At 42.7% G+C, this 18714-nt stretch overlaps 1 protein-coding gene across 1 annotated transcript in view; it reads right to left on the bottom strand.

Moving 5' to 3' along the window:
• The window catches only part of AOPEP (aminopeptidase O (putative)), a 321287-nt gene extending 302849 nt beyond the window's left edge, over positions 1–18438 (bottom strand). The window contains exon 1 of the mRNA XM_075277719.1: positions 18336–18438. The gene's annotated coding sequence lies outside the window, so the exon portion shown is untranslated. The remainder of the gene's footprint in view (positions 1–18335) is intronic.
• Between the last annotated feature and the right edge of the window lie 276 nt (positions 18439–18714).

Genomic DNA, 18714 nt, shown 5'->3' on the forward strand with positions numbered 1-18714 from the left:
CGGATTCCACATCAAAATCCACTGCAAATTTGCCCTGAGTGAATTAGCCCATTTTATGCCATGTTTGCCAATTTTCTGTTATTCAAGGCAAGAAAAAGTGACACTTTTTTGTACAAATCATGACTAGCATTGAAAATACGAGTCTTCATATATCTCCCCATATGTGTTCCAACACACAATTTCAAGCTGCTGCTTTACACATTAGACACACACACCTACTTCCCTCTATGTCTTATGTTCTCCCCATCCCAAATATAACAAGAGACATTCTTTGGATTCAATTGGCCACAACAGCCATTTTATTAACAATAACAACATACTTACTTTGGTATCTATGACCAACTATATAAACATGGGTGAGAACTTTGGAATTAGTAAATTGGCCTGACGTTTCCCAAACACTAAACACATAATATTATTACCAGCTGGTTGATATCTGAGTGCTGCCCATACCGCCACAGACCCAATGATTTACTGCAAAATGGACAGGTAGAGGACTTGTCCTGAGCTCACAGCCCCATGATAATACAAGGGCGTATGTATAGGGCCATAGAAAATAATGGGTCAATGTGCTAGCCATGGAGAACAGAGCATGCGTTCACAGAATCTTATTTTTCCTGTCTGCTACTAGCAATATCCCCTCCATGCTGTGCTCAGAGAGTGCTCTTTCTGTAACCTAACCTACGGCCCATGTCCTAGTCATGTTCCTTATGTCTAAAGCTTTTGGCCATGCTCTGATTCCACTATATAAGTGTAGGGTAAATAGTAATTTAGATGGGAGTTTCCTGAAATTTGAATGAAAATTTTTCCTGCATTACTGGAGTAGTTCTGCAACTAAAGAAGCAATTTAGCCCCAAATCATTATTTCATGAGCATTACTTGATATTTAGGGGGGCTGGGAAGAGTCATGAGCATAGACTATGTATCAGCACAAGAATGAGGAATTAGAAAAAGAAAGAATGTTTCTGTAATAACATACACTACAGAATGGCTTTTCGGCAAAGATTACCCTACACATCAATTTCATGGTTTGCAAGGAAATAAATATTCCAGCTATTAGTTCACTAAACTTGTGTGTCACAGTTCACTACCAGATCAGGCTATTGAGGCTGCGTTCACACCCAATACACAGTTACTGTCAGTTCCCTCCTCTTTTTGCTACAAAATGTCAGCAGGAAAATGCCATTTAAAACAGATCCCATTGTTCTTAATCTGTTCTGTCTTGAACCAAATAGAACAAATACGTCGAGTTTTATGACAGGCCTCTTTGTTTGCCCGACAGAAACATTGCATGCAACATTTCTCTCTCTGGACAAGGTTGTGGTTATTAATGTCCATCGTTCTGATCCAGCCTGGCCTTTGGCAAAGGAAATTGAATCCTAAACTCGATGGTGTGATCACAACCTAAGAATATTGGTTCAGGCTAAGACCCCATGTGTCGCACTACATCACTACAGTGGATTGACCAGAAGGAAGAAGTATAAGTGCTCCCTTTATTGGCCACTCCTTTTGAAGTCACTACTGCTCCACTTTGGCTCAAATAAATGCAAAAAAATAAACAAAAAAAAAAAGCAGCTTTTCTGTAATGTTGGGCCTCATCCTCAATGGGATTCAGCAGCAGATTTTTTACTTGCTGCTCTTGGTTAGACAAAAAAACAGGAACGCAGGGCTACAAGGCAATACCACTGAGCCAATGGTTTCACACCAGATCATTGTTCCACTAATATTCTGAAGAATACCTGTACAGATATTCCCACATTATAGGACTGCGGTATTATAAGTGGTATATATTAGAGGGAAGACACTTTTGTGAACATTGCAAGGCCATGAAGCTATAAATCATACTTCTGATTATAGAAAATAACGTGCACAGTGTCTCCTTAAAGCCAGGTCACCTTTGTTCAGGGCCTCTGCCTTTAGTTTTTAACAGTATTATATATTTTTTTTAATTTCTCATATGCACTCTGGCCACTAAGCCTAATTGTCACTTGCCAATTCTGTAGGGGTGCAGCATTCATCTCACTTACATCACAGACAGGATTACAATAGAAGATTGCACCTCTATAGAAAATACCACTGAGCCATCACTACTGACAATACATGATGTCACAGTTTATCTACTCCCCTTTCCTGCAAAGTCAGCTCTAGTTTATTGCTGCCAATGGCCATGAACTTGCTGTAAAACAGATCACTAAACTGCTGTTAACAAAGCAGACAAGAAACTCAGGCAAGATGGCAGCTCCCATAATCATGGATAGAAAAATAAGAAAACACAGTCTACAAAAAAAAAAAAAAAACAAATTAGAAAAAAGTGACATATTTCACTACCTGGTTTCAATAAATGAAAAAAAATAAATGCACTTAAAGGGGCTCTATCAACAAAATCAAGCCCCACATATGCGTGAATAGCCTTTAAAGAGGCTATTCAGGCACCGTAAATGTTATATTAAACTACCCCCCAGTTTTAAAATAAAACCCTAAAAAAGAATGTTATCTACTTACCCATCGTGCACGCTGGGCGGGCATTCAGGGTCCGCCGTCTTCTTCCTCCACGCCTCTTCTTCCTCCGATGTCCTCCGGTCCCGTCCTCCGGCGCTCGCGAACTGACACTGATAAAAAAAAATGGCCATTTTTTTATATCAGTGTCAGTTAGCGAGCGCCGGAGGAGGACGGGACCGGAGGACATTGCTGGAAGAGGAGCCGTGGCTGAAGAAGAAGACGGCGGACCCTGAATGCCCGCCCACTGTGCACGATGCGTAAGTAGATCACATTCTTTTTTAGGGTTTTATTTTAAAACGGGGGGGGTAGTTTAATATAACATTTACGGTGCCTGAATAGCCTTTTTAAAGGCTATTCACGCATATGTGGGGCTCTATCAGCATGATTTTGCTGATAGAGCCCCTTTAATATAAGTTACTTCCTGTCAGCCATAGCATATTAGTTCTCACAAGGCAAATTTCTCTTTCACCTAGTTATAGCCTACAATAGCCTGTTTAACATTAATCCTGTCACCTTTTGCAAGTTTGCATACAAAGATTTTTCAGATATTTTATTTCTGCATTTACACAGGGCAGATGTTTGCTAAAAAAAAAAAAAAAAAAAAAAAAAAAAAAAAAAAAAAAGGACCAGAAGTCCAAAAAAACAGTCTACAGTTAGAGAGAAAATGCTTGTGATTCTGCAAAAGATGCATGTTGTAGACAATGCAGCTTTTGTTTTATCAATGAAATGAAATCTCATTCACCTTGCTGGTATTGTAAAACACAGTATTTTTTCTATACCACAGGAGCAAAAAATGCTAGGGGCAACTCAGTGGCACAGTAGTTAGCACTGCAGTCTTGCAGTGCTGGAGCCCTGGGTTCAAATCCTGCTAGGAACAGAATCTGCAAGGAGTTTGTATGGATTTCCTCCCATACTCCAAAGACATACTGATAAGGAAAAATGAAAAATGATCAAAAAATGCTGTTTTCATAATGAATTTGTCCTTTCTGTATTGAGCTATAAAACCTAATCGATTCATTGTTACTGAACAGACTTGTTCCTGTTTATCATACCTGTGCTGCCAACTTTAGTATACTTATATAACCTTAGTATACACTCACCGGCCACTTTATTAGGTACACCTGTCCAACTGCTCGTTAACACTTAATTTCTAATCAGCCAATCACATGGCGGCAACTCAGTGCATTTAGGCATGTAGACATGGTCAAGACAATCTCCTGCAGTTCAAACCGAGCATCAGTATGGGGAAGAAAGGTGATTTGAGTGCCTTTGAACGTGGCATGGTTGTTGGTGCCAGAAGGGCTGGTCTGAGTATTTCAGAAACTGCTGATCTACTGGGATTTTCACGCACAACCATCTCTAGGGTTTACAGAGAATGGTCCGAAAAAGAAAAAACATCCAGTGAGCGGCAGTTCTGTGGGCGGAAATGCGTTGTTGATGCCAGAGGTCAGAGGAGAATGGCCAGACTGGTTCGAGCTGATAGAAAGGCAACAGTGACTCAAATAGCCACCCGTTACAACCAAGGTAGCCAGAAGAGCATCTCTGAACGCACAGTACGTCGAACTTTGAGGCAGATGGGCTACAGCAGCAGAAGACCACACCGGGTGCCACTCCTTTCAGCTAAGAACAGGAAACTGAGGCTACAATTTGCACAAGTTTATCGAAATTGGACAATTGAAGATTGGAAAAACGTTGCCTGGTCTGATGAGTCTCGATTTCTGCTGCGACATTCGGATGGTAGGGTCAGAATTTGGCGTCAACAACATGAAAGCATGGATCCATCCTGCCTTGTATTAACGGTTCAGGCTGGTGGTGGTGGTGTCATGGTGTGGGGAATATTTTCTTGGCACTCTTTGGGCCCCTTGGTACCAATTGAGCATCGTTGCAACGCCAAAGCCTACCTGAGTATTGTTGCTGACCATGTCCATCCCTTTATGACCACAATGTACCCAACATCTGATGGCTACTTTCAGCAGGATAATGCGCCATGTCATAAAGCTGGAATCATCTCAGACTGGTTTCTTGAACATGACAATGAGTTCACTGTACTCCAATGGCCTCCACAGTCACCAGATCTCAATCCAATAGAGCATCTTTGGGATGTGGTGGAACGGGAGATTCGCATCATGGATGTGCAGCCGACAAATCTGCGGCAACTGTGTGATGCCATCATGTCAATATGGACCAAAATCTCTGAGGAATGCTTCCAGCACCTTGTTGAATCTATGCCACGAAGAATTGAGGCAGTTCTGAAGGCAAAAGGGGGTCCAACCCGTTACTAGCATGGTGTACCTAATAAAGTGGCCGGTGAGTGTATATTCACCGTATTTGGCCTAATCCTTGGGGCACTGCACCATAGTTCCTGACTTGCCTGGTCCGTTGCTATCATCAGATAGCATAGGTGTATCACATTGCAGTGGTCTCTAAAATGGAGGCACCAATGAATTAGTTGAATATATTCTAGTTCGCTGAGCATCACATTATAGTTTCAAAAGTATTTATTGTATAAAAGCATAAAAAGATACATTGTACAGGTAGAAAATGAGAATAGTATAAACAGGATAGAGGGCAGGTCCACCAGATATGATGGGTATTATCCAGAGCATTACAGCCTCGGAAATAAAGGGGTGTAACCGTAGGCTAAATGGGACTAGAGAAGTTGTATGTAAAACCTTTAGAGGAGACTCTACAAGGGTAACGTTCCGACTACCCTTGCTGATAAAGGTGCAACAGTCAGTCCACTGAGCTGTGGTTTGGGAGGTCTCCAGGTCCTACTCCCAGGCCACCATAAAGTCCAATTTGAGGTCAGAGGGTGGGACGTTCAGTATAGCATTTATGAAAGAAAGAGACCCTCGGACAGCAGCTCTATATCAGCACCACATTTTAGCAGGTGATCAGTCAACCAGAATCTTCCTCTCCCCTTGCCCTGCCTCCCTCACTCCACAGCTCTGCTGCTCTGGACTCACTTCAGCATAAGGTTGCAAAGACATCCAGTAATAAAAATTAAAGCCAATATATGGGAATAGTCTTGTCTGGTGTTTGAGGTTCATGTCTGCCCTTAATCTCATTTTCGGTGGTACTTTACCTACTCTGACTCTTGGTTGACCATGATCCTGGCAGCCTTGTTTCTGGCTATTGCCTTTGCCTTGTCCCTTGGATACTTTGACTTGTACCTTTTGTTCTACAACCGGATCTGATCCTTAGCTTGGTTGTGTTGTGGTCTGAACAAGGAGACTGCCAGGTCACTTAGCGAAGCATCGAACCACTGTGACACCATGGACAACCAAATGGTGGTGGTGAGATACTAAGGGCAATGGACACACGATAAAATAAAAACAGATTTGTGCAAAAAAAAAAAAAGTGACTTTTTTATCACTTATACTTTACGCCAGATAACTGGCATACAAGGTATAATAAATCTGCACCATTATCTTATTTTAACTCTTGCAAACTAATAAAATTATTGTAGTCATATTTCTATTAATATTCTTTTTAGCCTTTTCTTTTGCAGTACTGAAATAAGTAATATTTGCCTTATAAAATCAAGTGTTCCTCAGTAATTTAAAGTGTATTAATTTTAAAAAATCATATTTTAAAGCCTGCAGTATAAAATAACTCGGGGGAATTTATACTCTACTATAATATTTATTAATATCATGACTCTCACATCAGAGCTTCTTGTAAATTATGAGAAAATGAGCCAATTTACTAGAAGTGCATTCTAAGTATTCCTCAGAGACTACACAAGAAGATTTTTCAAGTTTATAGTTAAATACTCAAGGTACTGTATATCACTTTATTTTTGTAGCAGAAAACCCATTAGCATTCTGGGTAACCACCTTGTGATAGCAAACAAAGACTCTTCTTAGAATATTAAATATGAAAGAATGAAAAGAACAGAAATAAAAACAGTATAAAATGTAAATGTAACAAAAAACAATCACAAAGTATTTAGACAGCTAATATTAATCAGAATATGTTCCCGACGTATGCGCTAGTCTGCGTGTGTACACAGTCTCTAACAATAATCAGATTTTGTAACTAGTTAGTGAGGGGTTTGTTAACAGATGCAAAAAAAAGCCTGCAAATGGATAGCCATACATTAACATAGAGATCAATGTAAATGGCTGTAAAAGGGAAAAAAACAACAACAAAAAAACGCACAACAGACCGTAAAACCTTTTTTTCCATTCTTTTTAGGCAAAAAAAGGTAAACCAGTAGTATAACGCAACGCTTTTTGTTGCAGATTTTGCTACGTTTTTTGAGTCATGGGTGGATTTAACAGAAAGGAGAAGGCAGAGTGCCACACAGGAAAATCAAGTGCTGTAATACTGCTGTGTGGATACCGTTAATTAGTTCAACTAAATCATTCATAAGCATGTGGGAAATCCTTAAGACATGTCGTGTTGGGTTTTCCATGAGAACCGGCTTAGAAAACACTGTTTGGATTAACACTGTAAAAGGTTTTTATAGGGTTTATAAAACTTGTTTTTGAAAGCAGCTCAATCGTCTTATTAAATCATACAATAAAATTCATATTTTATTAATGGGACTGGATAACATTACGGTACGTTCACACGGAGTTTTTTTGAAGGTGGATTTTGACGCAGAATCTGCTTCAAAATCTGCCTGCAAAAATGGCTCCCATTGACTTCAATGGGAGCTGCTCACTTTTTTTTTCCGCTAGCGGAAAAAAAGAAGCGAGATGCTCTATCTTGCCGCGGATTCAAAGGCTGATTCAGCCACAGCGTCCGCGGCTCGAGACACACTCCTGTTTAGGCCCGTTCATTCGTGCCTAATCAAAAGCAGGATGCCACGTCGGAATGTCGACGGCTAGCCGCGCGGAAGGTGCACAGCGGAAACCATTTTCCGCCATGTCAACATAACTTTAAAGGGCCACCCCACCCAAACTAAACTTCAACATTATGATTACATTGTGTCAGTCTCTCACCTGTTCTGCTACTTGCTGCTTCTATCTCTATATGTGGGGATGTTGTTTAGCAGCAGTGTACCTCCAGTTTCACAATAGAATCACCTCTCCATCATTCTTGTCCTTCAGAGGACTAGAGAAATGGAGAGGAGAACCACTAAAATAGCAGTAAGACACGGATTTGCGATGGACTCCATTGGCTATAATAGGATCCTTCTCATGTCTGTTGTTTTAAGATTGGAACCGGAAGAGGAAAAGGTCCCCCATGTCAGGACTTTTTCAAGCAGACCCTGTGATGGCGTCTTCAATGGAGACTCTACCGCAGATGTGAACATAGAATAAATCAGACTTCAGGAATGTGATTTCTCCACTTGAGTGTATTGAGAGGTACATGTCACCAATTTCCGGCACCAAGACTTCCGGTAGGACCATTCCATATAGACCATTCACAGGGGAGAACAGATACTTGTTTCACAGTTACTGTTGCAGATTAAACAGGGTCCTTTAATGCACTTATAATGAAGAAGTTGACAGTGCAAACCCACTCTGACTTTATGCTGAATCCCTTCCCAGCATCCGCCGTAATAGTACGGCGCCGCCGGGAAAGACTTCCTGCAAACCGCTGTACTACTACGGCGGCTGCATGGTGCGTACACAGAACCTGTGTGCGCACCATGCCCTGCGAGTGTCAGCCGTATGTTACGGCTGACAATGCCCTGTAACACCCGCTGGGTCGGAACTGGGTCCGATCGCTGGTGTTAACCTCTGAGATGCCGGCGGTCAAACATGATCTCCGGGATCTCAGGGGTTTCGGTTTCGATCGGTCCCGATCGGCACCCCCCGCACCAGTTTCGGGGGGTGCCGGTGTTGATAATGGGCAGCCCGGGGTCTGATCAGTGACCCCGGGTCTGCCCCATGCCATCCCCTCCACGTACCTGGTTGATCCTGCCAAAATGGAAGCTGTCAGCCCCGTGCGTCTGCACGGGGTTGACAGCTTCCTGTACCCTGCAATACACGTGTAACACATGTATTGCAGCGTACATCTAGTTAAGCTGTGATCAGCAGATCACTGCTTCAATCAGCCATGGGGACAGAAAAAAAAAGTTATAAAAAAGTAAAAATAAAGTTTAAATAAGGTTAAAATAAATTAGAAATAAATAAAGCCCCCAAAATCCCATTTTCCCATATAAAATGTTTCTTTATGTAAAATAAAATAGAAAAAACATTACATATTTAGTATCACCACGTCCGTAATAACCTGAACAATAAAACTAAAACATTATTTAACCCAATCGGCGAACGTCATAAAAAACCCCACAACAGCACAAAATAATGATTATTCACCACCTTTGCCTTACAAAATGTTCAATAAAAAGTAATCAAATGGTCAGATGAAAACCAAAATGCTACTAATAAAAAGCAGAGGTCATCCCGCAAAAAAATAAGCCCTCAACCAGCTCTGTCTACCGAAAAAAAAAAAAAGTTATGCCTTTCAGAAGATGGCGATGCAAAAATAATAGATTTTTTTCCCCAATTTAGCTTGTGCAATGTGAAAACAAAAACCCCAAAAGTCGCCAAATCATTAGGACATAAGTGGCTGTGACTAGCAGGCCTGAAACAAACCAAACCAATACGACAAACCAACAAACAGTCCCACAAATGGTTCGACAGCGACTGCAGAGCACTACGCCATACCCTAAGAACAGCCTCCAACCAAAAACACAGGGACTCCAACAACAAGGAGGTGAGGGAAGCCTACAACAATCTATGCAAGCAATACAGAGGCACCCTCAGAGAGAAGAAACAGAGGTACCTCTCCCACAAAATAGAGCAACTAGAGGACTCCCTCCAGGACAGCTCATTCTGGGAGACCTGGCACCACATGGGCACAAAACCCAAGAAAAACTCTCTCCACATCCAAAATGGCAATATCTGGCTCAACTACTTCAGAGGTCTCTACAAAAACATCCCAGAAGACCTAACTCCAGAACAGCAACAGATAATCACCAAACTGAGGGACATGGAGAAAGTCATCAAAGACTTCCAGAACCCTCTGGACTCACCAATCACCATAAAAGATATACAGGAAAGAATTGCTCTGCTGAAAGGCAAAAAGGCCAGTGGCCCTGACGGCATCCTACCAGAGATGATCAAATACAGCCCTCCAGCAATACACGTGGCACTGGCAAAGCTATTCACCCTCGTGCTCAATGCTGGACACTTCCTTGAAGACTGGAATAAAGGCCTTATAACCCCCATCTACAAGAATGGGGACCAATATGACCCCAACAACTACAGAGGGATCTGCGCCAGCAGCACGCTGGGGAAACTGTTCAACAGCATCATCAATAACAGAATCCTCACCTTCCTCACACAACACGGGGTCCTCAGCAAGAGCCAAGCAGGGTTCATGCCAAACCACCGCACCACACACCATATCTACACCCTGCACAGCCTCATCAAGACGCACGTCCACAACACCAGAAGAGGCAAGATATTCGCCTGCTTCGTAGATTTTAAGAAGGCGTTCGACTCAGTATGGCACCCAGGCCTACTCCTAAAACTCCTAGAGAGTGGAATAGGAGGAATAACGTACGACGTCATCAAGAGCTCCTACACCGGAAACCAGTGCAGTGTGAAGGTGAATGGGAAAAGGACAGCATACTTCCAACAGGCCCGAGGGGTCAGACAAGGCTGTAGCCTGAGCCCAACACTCTTCAACATCTATATCAATGAACTGGCTACAGCCCTGGAGGCCTCACCAACCCCAGGCCTCACCTTGAACGACCGGGAGGTGAAGTTCCTGCTATACGCCGTTCCTACTCCTGGCCCCCACCGAGAAAGACCTCCAAGAAAGCCTGTCAGTGCTGGAAAAATTCAGCACCACATGAGCCATACCCATCAACCAGAAGAAGACCAAAGTCATGGTATTTCAGAAGAAGGGCCACAACAAAGCCTCCACCCCACAATTCACACTGAACGGATCCACACTGGAGAAAACCAACAGCTACACCTACCTGGGGCTGGAGCTCAGCCAATCAGGAAGCTTCAAAGCAGCAATAAAAACTCTGAAAGCAAAAGCCTGCAGAACCTTCTACGCCATCAGAAGACAACTGTACCACCTCAAACCACCGTTGAGGGTCTGGCTGAAGATATTTGACGCAGTCATCTCCCCGATTCTTCTCTATGGCAGCGAGGTTTGGGGCCCAGCCACCTACCCACACCAGTCAAAGTGGGATTCCAGCCCAACAGAGAACTTCCACCTGGAGTTCTGCAAATACCTGCTCCATGTCCATCGCAACACCTCCAACATGGCCTGCAGGGCAGAGCTAGGCAGACTCCCCCTATGGCTCACCATACAGAAGAGGGCGCTAGCTTTCCAGGCACACATCCAGGGGAGCAAGCCCGACTCCTACCACCACCAAGCATGGCTAAGCCACCTGAGCAAACCAGACACCCACCAACCAAACAACAGCCAACCACCAAACCAAAAACACCAACAGATGATAACCAAGGCCGAAATAAAGGTGACCACAGAGGCAAAAAGAGAGCGGTACATTGAAGAATGGAGAAACGAAATAAATAACTCCAAGAAACTCACCATGTACCAATCCCTACAAAGGGACTACACCATGGTCACCTACCTGGAGAGAGTACGTCACCCCAAACACAGACAGACCCTGAGCCGGTCCAGACTGAGCGCCCACAACCTAGAGATAGAGACAGGGCGTTACAGGCAGACGTACAAGCCACGGGAGAACAGACTGTGCCAGCACTGTGACCAGGGGGCCCTAGAAGACGAGACCGACTTCCTGCTACACTGCCCCAAATACTCAGCTGTGAGGGCCGTATACTACCAAACACTCTCTGTCCACATCCCAGACTTCATATCTGCAGATGAGAAGAGGAAACTCTACATCCTACTGGGAGAAGAAGAGGCCACTGTGGAGATCGCTGCCCAATACGTGTCCAGCTGTCACCAAACCAGATGAGACTCCACGGACTGTTATATTTATCCCAATACACTCGCCCCACCCCGCCCCCACCTCCCCATATAGCAGTCACCAATTAAGAGGAAGACGAGACTCCATGGACTGTTATAACCCAAACCACCCACCCCACACCCACCCACCCGAATCCAACTCCCCCCCCCACACACACTTTACTAGCTTTGGCAATGCCAAATATCTATTCGGACGTGCCAATAAAGCTTTTTTTGAATTTGAATAGAAGGAAATGTATAAGCTGTGCAAGCGTTTTCAGGGGACACCCCAGATTTAGAGCTTATGAGAGAGAATACACCAGCGCTGATCCCCCAGAATGCCCCTCTTCTCCATCGGTGTCTTAGGAGCTAGTGGGAAAATAGAATGGGATTTGGTGTACCCAATTTACTCCGCACAGCTTACATATTCACTTCTGGGTTACTAATGCTCACTACATCACTTGATAAATTCTTTGAGGGGTGCGGTTTTCAAAACAGGGTCACTTTCTAGAGGTTTCCACTGTTTTGACACCTCTAGGGCTTTGTAAATGCGACATGCTTCCTGAAACTGATCACAGCCAGATCTGCCCTCTAAGAGCTCCTTGGCGCGCCTTCCCTTTTTTTGACTTTTCAGACCCCAGAGTATAATAATTGGAGACTCGGGGGAATAAAAATATAAAAAACTACTGTTTCTTACCAGTCCCCCGGCTCCTACGCTTTCGGCTACCGCTGCCGTCCTTCTTCAATGACGTCGGACATCACATGACCCAGGACGCAGGTCGGGTTCATGTGACGTCAGACAACTAGGAAGGAGGCCTGGCAGGATCGTGGAGAGGTAAGTAACAGTGTTTTTTATGTTTCTTATCTCTCCCGGTCCTCCGATCATTATACTCGGGAGTCTGCAAAGACCTCTGAGTATAATGATAGTGTTTGTGGGGCCCATGGTGTCACTTACCGATCCTGGCCTAGCCAAGATCAGTAACGGCCTATTAAAAAAAACAAAAACGCAACGGTAGTGGCTGTCACCGGGCCCCCTAATGTACCGGGCCCTGTGGCAGCCGCTACCACTGCTACCACAGTAGTTACGCCACTGCATTTTAAAGTGTAAAGAAAGGATTTACTAAGACAGTTATGTGATGACACATTGCTATGATATATGACTGCTAGAACGCCCACCAATCCTAAACATTAGGAGGGTGCAACTCAGGTAAGGGGATTGTGCAACTAGACACTCACTGAATACTCCCTATGAATTGTCAGCGAGCTTGTGTAATTGCCACTCCGTTCACTTATATGGAGCTGTCGAAGTAAATAGAGCATCAGTGATACAAGTGCACTTGCGCTTCATCCACAGCGAGGATTCAAGGGGATATTAATCTCCGTTCTTCTGATAAATGAGATTCCAGCAGTTAGAACCCCAGCGATCCTCAGGTGTCTATTGTGGTAAAACCCCTTTAAAGTACTGACGACTCTTCAAAGTTACTCTGTGCAGAACAGCATGCCTGATCACCAGTGTAGGAAACTGCAGCACCACGCATTCTCAGGATTTATGCATGCCTCAGCAGTCAGCGATATCTGATCACTTTCTGAGTGGGAAAAATCCCTTTTATGCTGGGCCATTAATCTTTTCATTCTTGTTCCACAAATCCGAATATTAAAAGTGTTCTGTGTACTATAGTCCAAACCTAGTTTGTGTGGTACTGACCTCTAAAAAAGTAAAGGCAACGCAATAAGCAATTTATGATAACATATTGAGATACAGAAATTAAATCCTAGATCTCTGAGCACACATTATTTAAAGCACAATAAATATTGGCTCAAAGCTGTGCAAATTTTTCACTTAATATAGGGAGAAGCACTTGAGACATCTCTTAGGAGACAACAAAAGACAAAGGAATTAATAAGTGAAAAGCTTGTGTATGGTATAAGTACCATATAGGTGGAGGAGGTCATAACATTGCCCTATTGTTCATCCTTGAGTCTGCAAACAAACTATTAAACATGATGGTTCACATTAATGACCCGTCTCATAAAAACATGACAAGTTATCCTTTAAAAGGGTTGCTCAGGATAAAACAAAAATGTTAGGAAATGCCATAAAATGACAAAACATTATTTACCTCCAGTGGTATACTCTAGTATCGCAGGACATGGGACCACTATAGCCAATTTTATTGAACTTCCCACAATTATGCTATTTTTGGTTTATCCTGGTCACCCCCTGTAACCACTTACTGCCACTCACACTTTAGCTGCAGCATTTATGGTATATCTTATGGAAGGAGTATTCCCATCTGCAGAATCATATTTCATTTTATAGCTTAAAGAGGACCTTTCATGTCCTCTAACATGGATTGTATTATATACTGCTAGAAATCTGACCATGAGCTGAATTCATCACACTGTCAGCTTTGCCGCTATGTGCCCTGACGCCAAAGATATTGGTGCCATTAGTTTTGGCACTGATAACCCACCACTGTAAGAAGAGCAGGCCTTACAATATAGTGTCGTCGGTGGACTGTGGGGAACACTCCCCTCAAAAGTACAAGGTTATGGAAGAGTACTGTTGGGGGGGGGGGGCGCTCCTTACAGCCCGGCAATGACACTAAACTGTAAGGCCCACCCTCTGAACAGCAGAGGGATAGCGACAGCACACTGTCAGCGTTCTAGTGATAAATAATATCGCTCAGGTCAGAGGACATAAAAAGGTCCTCTTTAAGTTAACTGAAGTGTTTTACCCAATAGATTTCTTTAGTAGTCTCCTCATTGTTTACATCTCATTGCCTAGGTTTACGACCACCTATGCTATCCAGTAGCAGTGGTTAAGCTGGTGACACCAGTCCCTGTTCATAGCCAACTCAGTTCTGTTCTCTGTGAATGACAGCTAATGGAGCCCTGTCAGCTCTGTAAAGTGACTGTCTTTCTGCTGTCTCAAATATCATGTCCTCGCTCTATCTAAAACTAAATCTCTCCAAGACTGAACTATTACTGTTCCACCATCTAATAGATCTGTCCCTGATATATCCATTGCAGTCTCAGGCCTTACTATAACTCCTAGGCAGCAGGCCCGCTCCCTCATGGTTATGTTTACCTCAGACCTCTCCTTCAGCTCCCATATCCAATCACTCGCACATTCAATGTTACCTCTATCTCAAAAACATCTCCAGAATACGCCCTTTCCTCACCAGAGATACACTAAAGACACTTATCGTCTCTCTGATTCATTCTCGTCTTGACTACTGTAACTCCTTACTAATCGGTCTTCCCCTTACTAAGCTCTCCCCAGTACAATCTATTCTGAATGCAGCGGCCAGGCTCATCTATCAGTCTAGACGCTACAGCAATGCCTTGGGTCTGTGCCAGTCACTACATTGGCTGCCTATTCATTATAGAATAAAATATAAAGTTATCACTCTCATCCACAAGGCTCTCCATAATGCCGCACCTCCATACATTTCCTCCCTCATCTCTGTCTACCGCCCAACCCGTGCTCTCCGTTCACTCAATGACCTAACACTTACCTCCACTATTATCAGAACCTCCCACGCTCGTATACAAGACTTCTCCTGAGTTGCACCACTTCTCTGGAATGCTCTACCCCGGACAATAAGATTAACTCCCAATTTCTACAGCTTCAAGTGCAAACTAAAGACACATCTTTTCAGACAGGCCTATCACAATTCCTAATGTAAACCTTTCTGTAACGTAATTAGAATCCATAAAAATGAACCCTTCTCTGTTCACGCTCTCCTATTACCCCACTTGATATGATGCTATTTCAGGCCAACCTTATATGTCCAGGCACCCTCTGCACGTTAAAGGACACAACTGGTGACGGCTCCATAAAGTTTTGTGTGTGAAATAACAGTAACTTCTAAAATTGTCTGATCACTATATAAGCAATGCTACCTCCCATGCCACCCCTGCTACCTCTTGCTCACCCCTCTATCTCATAGATTGTAAGCTCTTGTGAGCAGGGCCCTCAGTCCCATTGTCTGAAGTGGCTATTTCTTTGTAATGTATCTTTTTGTCCGAACCCTACAAATTGTACAGCGCTGCGGAATATGTTGGTGCTACATATATATATAAATAAAATGTATTATTATTATTATTAACGTGCACATAATTGCTTTGCCCTGATAAGGGCCAAAACAGTGGGTTTGATCGGTGAAGTATCAGTGTGTAAATCCAGAGAAAACTGTGCAGTCTAGTCTAGGATGCACGCTGCTGGTCTGAACTGTCCATCACACAGATTAAACTCACCCAACATCTTGTCAATTAAACCATGGAATGGAGAGAAAGGAAAGCATGTGAAAGTTTTAGGCCTTACTCACATGACATTGAAAAATGTCTGTGTGACAGATGTTTTTTTCACAGCCAATACATGGCCGCTTTACAAACAATGAGAGTGAATGAATCATCAAATAGACTTTTTTTTTATTTTAAAGAAAATGTTCTATGTTTGTCTGTATGAATGAACACATAGAGCCAACAGAAACCAATGTATCTGTTTTTAGCACATATAAAATGGATTGATGTCCAAGTGACATCTGAAAAAAATGGATCAGTGGGCTGAGTCAAAAAAAAAAAAAAAAACTTTTTTTTTTTTTTTTTTTTACAGTCTGTTAAAAACAGAACAAACTGTTCACGCTCAGACATCTAAAATGTTCAAACTAAAAACAGAAAAGTTGCACGACAGCTGGCAACGATACACACAAGTGTTTTTCTGTAGCATTTTACTATATTTTACAATAAGGCTGTAGTGTAAAAAGTGGTGCAGGAAATACTTTACTATTTATCCATAAAAATATTAAAATAAATTACTTTGAATATTAAGATAAGCTGCCGAAAGTCAGATTGTAGAAAACGTCGGTATTTATTATAATGATTGTATACAATTCATCTGCCATCTAGTGTCCATAGATCATACCACAGAACCTACATTAGAAAATTAATCTTTAAAGTCATCATTGAAAATTTTATGTAATATTTACACAAAAATCTATACAATTAACATATATAATAAATGAAATTAGAGTCCTATACTATTGAAACGTTTATAGTTGGTAAAGGGATGGTCATTAAAGGGTATATGTTACCAGAGCCCAGTGTATGAACACAGTCCCACAAATACTGTAGATTGATTCAGGTAACCTAACAGCGCTTACCCTGTGAAGGGGTTTCCGTAACCACTTCTGTACCGTGCCAATTTCTGGTCCAGGAAATCAGGTTTATTTCATTTTTATCATATGCATTATTCAACGAATTTCTGCGTCTTTTTTCAATGAAACATAGGCCTTTTTTAAGTTGTTTTTATGTCTTTTAGAAAAAAAATTCATATCCAGGAAAATATAACCAAAAGTGGAGGGAAAATGTGTGTTTTTGTCTTTTCATTTAATAGCAAAAAGTGCTACTAAAAAAACTTTTTAAAACAGCTTTTCCTCTCCATTATGGTAATTTTTTATTTTGTATGGTGTCATTGGGTGTGGAGCTAAAACCTTTAATAGGGGCATTATATTGACATATTAATTTATGTATATTTTTTTTTTCTTTTAACATTGTGCCCCCAAAGGTCATAGCAGATCTTTGAAAACATCTGATGAATTTTTTTTGTTAGTGAGGCTGAGGTCCCCTGTAACTGGGGCTGGTACATTTAGCCCCAGTTGCAGGAGGAATATAGCCTCCTGCCTGTTACTACAGAGCTTGATCTGGGCCCTGTAGGACCCAGCAGCTCTAAAAGACTCTAATACCGGCAGATCACGTGACCGCCAAGTCAGAGGGGAGCCGCAACATGATGGCACCCACAGCTGTGGGTACAGCGCTCATTGAGTGCTGTGTACACGGCAATCAGGGATGGCAGGTACGGTAATAAACCATCCCTGCCTTCTCTAGGGGAGCTCGGGCTGTAGTCACAGACAGGTCCCTGTTTCAGAAGCTGCTGAAAACTGCAAGGACGTACCAGTACGTACCAGAACAAGAGAGTGATCACCCACATTTAAATAGTCTATGGGAGGTCTGGAAAAGGTTAAAATGTATATTCACATGACAGGTTTCTTGCAAAAATTTCTGCAGCTCTCCCATTATCTGAATACGCTATGCAACAATTACATGCGTTTGCTGAAATAAAAACAACCTCATCATTCACATCTATATTTTGCACGCTTATTCTGGTCCTTTGGAAGACCTAAAAAAAAACAAAAAAAAGGACCCATTCTAAAATGTACTCAAATAGAGATAAATGACTATATAACCGGGGTCTGGCAGATGCCCATTTTTTAAACCTTAAAAGTTGGGTTTTCTGCCGGATCTGTGGTGGGGACTCTGCCGCAGATGTTTACATAGCTTTGTGGATGTATAAGGATCATCAGATGCAGATATTTCTGTAGTAAATCTGCAGCATGTGAATATACTACAACTGCTCTGTGAAGACAGGTTAACACTAGCGCCAATCTTTCCGCTCTTCTGGACCGTTGGCGGACCAGGAGTTAAAATAGCGGACACATACCGTCCTCATTGACTATAATGGGGTCGCTTGGGTATCTGTTGTTTTTTAGACGATAGTCACACACTTTTATTTTTTTTTTGTTCGTAGTCTCTTAATGGAGACTTTGACGCAGAAATGAAGGTAGCCTGAGGTCTGTTGTCAGGAACTTCACTAGTCAGGGAGTTGTAGGGTAGGGGGTTGCTCATGTTCTTTAATCTGAGAGTCCACATGGATAAAACTTTGCTTCATGTAAGCAGCATGAAATCTCTGGTATGTCATAGAGCCCAGCTACAGTGACAGCCCTGCTTGGAAGAGGTTCATCAGCAGAGTGACTGACCTGTAAGCACACAGAGAAGCTGATACCAGGCTGGTACATCATCCTGCAGCCTGGCCGCTGTGTACTTACTAGCAGGAGTCTCCGCTGCTCACATAACAATACCTTTCATGAAGTAAAGCTTTATCTGCTGTCCACATCACAGCACAAAGGTCCGGACATCACAGCTGCTCCTGTGATGTCTCCTCAGCACTCTCCACGCTCCCGGCTCTCAGGCAGGAAATCTCGCAGTGCAGTCATACTCTCGCGAGACTTGTCTGCACACTGAGGCCTGCGGACTGAGGCCTGCCCCAAGTCAGTTCAGTGTGTAGAGTAAGGGGAGGGTTAGAGCCACACATGGAATAATTGTAAACGAAAGACTGCTGCTTATGTCTCTTGTTTCCACCTCTGTGTTTCCCTTACAAAATTCACCAAAAACTTGTTATTCCAGCCCCAACCCCCTGAGGTGAATTCGCCTGCAGGAGATCTGGTGCAGAATTTTGTG

This window comes from Leptodactylus fuscus, chromosome 1 (assembly GCF_031893055.1).
Source record: "Leptodactylus fuscus isolate aLepFus1 chromosome 1, aLepFus1.hap2, whole genome shotgun sequence".
NCBI lineage: Eukaryota > Metazoa > Chordata > Amphibia > Anura > Leptodactylidae > Leptodactylus > Leptodactylus fuscus.